Here is a 5000-nt window from a genome sequence, read left to right as displayed (position 1 = left end):
CTGTTTTATTTGGGGAGATACACGATACACACAATAAAACACTGACTTCCAAAAGCGAGAAACATTACAGTATGGCTGTTGTAATCTCCAGCGTCAAGGTACAGTTCAAACATGTGGAAAACCGATTGTTTATGAATACACTACATCCTCGTTTTTGCTGTTCTTCTTAAATACCCTTTCACTCCATTCCTCCTATTCTTATACTGTCGTGGCAGGGAGAATTCAGCCACACGTGTCACAGAAGGATTACTAGATGAAGCATATTGAGAGGACTGGGAAGTCCTCTATACTTGTCTCCCGTGGGTAGTGTGAAGGCCGCTTCACAAGGGAGAAAAGGCTCTATATACAGTTCATAACCTCAGCCACCGAGTGACACACCTGGCCGTTCCCGACTTTGGTCTTTGATTATCGTAAGCTTGATCTGGGTGCAGAATGCAGGGCTAGATTCATTCACAAGATATTCTATACAAAGTATCATAGCAACCGAGGTCACAGCAGTGGTGGACTCCCTGAGGAGGAGGAGGAGGAGGAGGAGGGAGAAGAGGGAAATGGAAGAAGAGAAAGAAGAGGAAGAAGAAGAGAAAGAAGAGGAAGAAGAAGAGAAAGAAGAGGAAGAAGAAGAGAAAGAAGAAGAGAAAGAAGAGGAGAAAGAAGAGAAAGAAGAAGAAGAAGAAGACGAAGAAGGAGAGAAAGAAGAAGAGGAAGAGAAATAAGAAGAGAAAGAAGAAGAAAAAGAACAAGAAGAAAAAGAAGAACAAGAAGAGAAAGAATAAAAAGAAGAGAAAGAAGAACAAGAAGAGAGGGAAGAAGAACAAGAAGAGAAAAAAGAAGAGAAAAATAAAAACACCTCAACTATTGGAAACGAAAGAGTGTGACACTTGAAAACTTTTGAAAATGAAATGCAAAGTCTTGAAAAAAAATGAAAAAGTGTTTGTCATCCTCTCATGAGGCTTGGTTGAAGTGTTCACATCAAGGCAACACATTTTCTTACAAATGAGCAAAGTTTGTACACTCGGAACATCCCACGAGGCACAACCAACGCATTACAAACTCCACTTATAGCATCATTTATCACAGTAGGGGAGCTTCCAAATTTGTCCCATAAGACGAGCGCTTTCTTGGCCCACAACCCCCCCCCCAAAAAAAAAAAAATATATAATAATAATAATGATAATAATAATAATAAATAATAATAATAATAATAATAATATTCATACATATTACATATAATATTACACACACACACACATATTATATATATATATATATATATATATATATATATATATATATATATATTACATACATATGTTTATGCAGTATTTCACAAATGACACGTGAATATAATATGCAGAAAAAAACACTGGTAAATAAGAAACGTTCGGACTACGTTTCTTACCAGTGTTTTTTCTGCACACACACACACACACACACACACACCTACGAGCTCTGAGCTCTCTTCCAGGAGGGAAATAGCTGTCGATCACGAGTCGAACACGTGATCCAAAAGACCAAGTGAATACACACACACACACACACACACACACACACACACACACACACACACACACAATATATATATATATATATATATACACACATATACAGTATATATATATATACACATATATACATATATATATATGTAGTAATAATAATGATACATAAATGATTGATTAAAAAAATAGTAAAGAAAAATAAATCAAGAGATAGATATATAAAAAGATAAACAAACAGATAAATATGTAGCTGTGAGAACAAATAAGTGCAACAAATAGAACAGATTAACTAAACAGTATAAAATAAATGAATGAATAAATAAAATAGAAATAAACAATCAGGGACACATAAAAGTAAGAAAAATGTCCGCAGGCCTTGGACTCACGGTAAATACAATCAAGCGATGTACTAGAAGACAACTATAAAACTGTGGTACTAATAGTAGTAGCAGTGGTAGTAGCAGTAGTAGTAGTAGTAGTAGTTGTTGTTGTTATTGATGTTGTTGTTGTTATTGATGTTGTTGTTGTTATTGATGTTGTTGTTGTTATTGATGTTGTTGTTGTTATTATTGTTGTTGTTGTTGTTACTGTTTTTGTTGTTGTAGTTGTTGTTGATACCGAAGGCAGGCAGGAAAACAATCATCCTAACACGTCAGATGTATCTAAGGGCAACCGTCCTAACAACAGCTTGTACACAATGGATCGGAGCAGTTGTTGAAAAAAAAACCACGGCTGCAATCAAAGTTATTTCACCTTTAGCGGTGCAATATTCTTGTGCAATCACAATGAAAGCGGCTTCTACCAATATCACGACCAAGGCACGAACCGTTGAGGCAAACTATACCGGCACTGAATTAATCTTCAACCCAGAAGGGGCTATTGACTGCACGCGTTAAGCACTCGATATTTTAGAGACTTTACTAATGCCCCTACGGACCAGGGGCTTCCAGTGTTCTTTTTCAGGAGACAAAAAAAAAAAAAAAAAAAAAATATACTGTCCTTCCGTTCTGCTACCATTCTTAAACGTTGCCTTTACCATATCTATGATCACATCTTCGGAGCAATAGTGTCATCAAGGATAGAAGCGCTGGTTATCGCTAATACATGCTTCAGTCATACAATGTCCAATGCTAGCTTAAGGTCTTTCCCAACCTTCGCTACGAGTTGCTCGACCTTTGCCATATCACTCCTGCAAATTTTCCTATCTCATCTCTTCACCTTCTGTCTGGTCCCGCTCTTACACGCTTACCATCTCGCGGCGTCCAGTCAGTGACACTTTTGGTCCATCCTTCTTTTTGGAACAGCAAAAACAGTTGCAGACACCATGAAGTTTGAGTATATTTCCTGTAACAATTATAATCGTTGCAGAAAATATACTGTCAGTGATTAAGAGTTTCGAACATTCGCGATAGAGAAAACGGAAAATAAACAACATTGGCTGGTTGTGGCGTAGCCCGGGCCACTCGGAATTTTGTAAAAAAAAAAAAAAGAATTAGGTGAAATTGTATGGTTTACATTTGTAGACTTGTAATAAAAAAATTAATTTGAAATATTAGCTGGTTAGTCATAAACAAAGAAGAAATCTATAGACAACTATAGTTCCCATAGTTGTGTCATAGTCAATCAATAAACAAATAAAATACATTTCATGAAGTTCTAGAATACTCTCTTTTTTATGATTTAGATCAAAAGGTACTCAGGACTCTTGCGTTATCTATGTAAATACAGGTTTGGTACACAAGGCCAAACAATGGAACACACAACCCAACACAAAAAACCAGCACATGAGTTGTCTAAGGTACTCACTCAGTACCTGCAATAACGATGCATCACTTATAACTTTCAATCTGCAAGAACTACTGAATCTCTTGCATGTTACACTATCATTCTTATCAATACAAAGAGGATACAGACACGCCATCTGTATAAGGGCTTGAAATAGACTCTGTGGTGGCACACTAGGCATTTCTCGCTAGCATGCTACTTGCTTTTGAAATTTCATTTGAGTAGAAACCACTTCGGTTACGCTTTTCTGTTTTTCAAATTCCCCAATCACTCTTGCGTCATATAAGTAAGAAGCTGAATGACGAACTAAGAAAAGTTAAGCCTAGAATATGAATGTTAGACACATTAACGAGATGTTCTTATTGTTGAGATGTCCTTACGGAAGTCTAGAATTTTGTAATCGCAGTCGTTTCTACTCAAACGAAGTAGCAAAGGCAAGTAGCATGCTAGCCTAGTGTGCTGTCATCTTCACAACATTTGGTCGAAAACTATCCATGGGGGGGCGGGGGGCGGATTCGACATTATTTTTTAACTAATTTGGCTCGAAGGAGTGTGGGTGAAGGGGAGGAGGGGGTGAGGCAGGGAGGGAGGGGGAGGGGGGTAGGCAGGGAGGGAGGAGGAGTAGGTGAGGGAGGTTGGGAGGAGGAGGGGGTGAGGGAGGGAGGAGGAGGGGGTGAGGAAGGGAGGAGGAGGGGGTGAGGGAGGAAGGGGAGGCACTTGCACATAAGTTTTGATCTGCCGCTCAGAGGTGACGCCAAGGCGTGACGTCACGACGCCTCGCCAAGATTTATTGAACGGAAGGTACTGACACCTGACTGGAAATTCTTGGACGATCAACAAAGACGGAAAACCGTGGAGGCGACTGGGCTTGACATGGGCGATAAATATAATGAGGATGATGGCTATTTGAGACGATGATGAAACAGGGAAACACACGCACACACACACACATACACACTACGGCGGTCCGGACTCGAATCCCGCCCAGGGCTGAAATAATTTCAGTATCACTGCGCTGCGAGTCGTTACTCCAACTCTCGTGGGAGGGAGTTGGGTGTATGTGTGCGTGTAAAGGTCACACTATAACCCATAGATCGGTCATATATGAGCTCTGAGCTCTCTTCCGAGAGGGAAATAGCTGTCGATCACGATTCCAACACGTGATCCAAGATCATGGTGAATCACACACACACACACAAACATATAGATTAACAAACAAACGAACGGGAGAAGATAAAAATGAACGAATTATGCAATAAAATAAAAGCAAAAAAACGAGTGATTTGGGGAATATTTATTCTTACTAAAAAAAAATAATAATAAAATTAAATTAAATTAAATTAAATACGACATTTGCTACAGTTCTGCTGTGCATTAGCCAACACAAAGATTTCTCCCCATAATAGCTACTGACTGAATGTCTATTATCTGTTATCGAAATTATTATTATCACTATGATTATTGATTGTTATAATCCCATGTGATTTTTAATGCCTAGGTAAAAGAGACAGAAACCAGTCACATTTCATAGCGGGCACTCAGTCTTTAGATTCTTTAAGATAGAATAAAGACATCAAGTACACTGTTTCGTCATCTTGGAATGATTTCGGAATACCCAAACAGATTCACTGGAAAATATAGGAGAAAAAGAAGAAGGCAAAGAGGAAGAAGAGGGAGAAGGCAAGGACGAAGAAGAAAAAGAAAAAGACAAAGACG

The 5000-nt window shown here is 38.6% G+C and overlaps 1 protein-coding gene across 3 annotated transcripts in view; it reads right to left on the bottom strand.

Annotated features, from left to right (window-relative positions):
* LOC143024736 (uncharacterized) overlaps positions 1-5000 on the bottom strand; it is a 604673-nt gene that overhangs the window by 563736 nt on the left and 35937 nt on the right. The window lies entirely within an intron of this gene.

This window comes from Oratosquilla oratoria, chromosome 4, assembly GCF_046742065.1.
Source record: "Oratosquilla oratoria isolate Oo_2021 chromosome 4, ASM4674206v1, whole genome shotgun sequence".
Lineage (NCBI taxonomy): Eukaryota > Metazoa > Arthropoda > Malacostraca > Stomatopoda > Squillidae > Oratosquilla > Oratosquilla oratoria.
The sequence above is the reverse complement of the archived record's forward strand: the minus strand, read 5'-3'. Positions and strand labels throughout refer to the sequence as shown.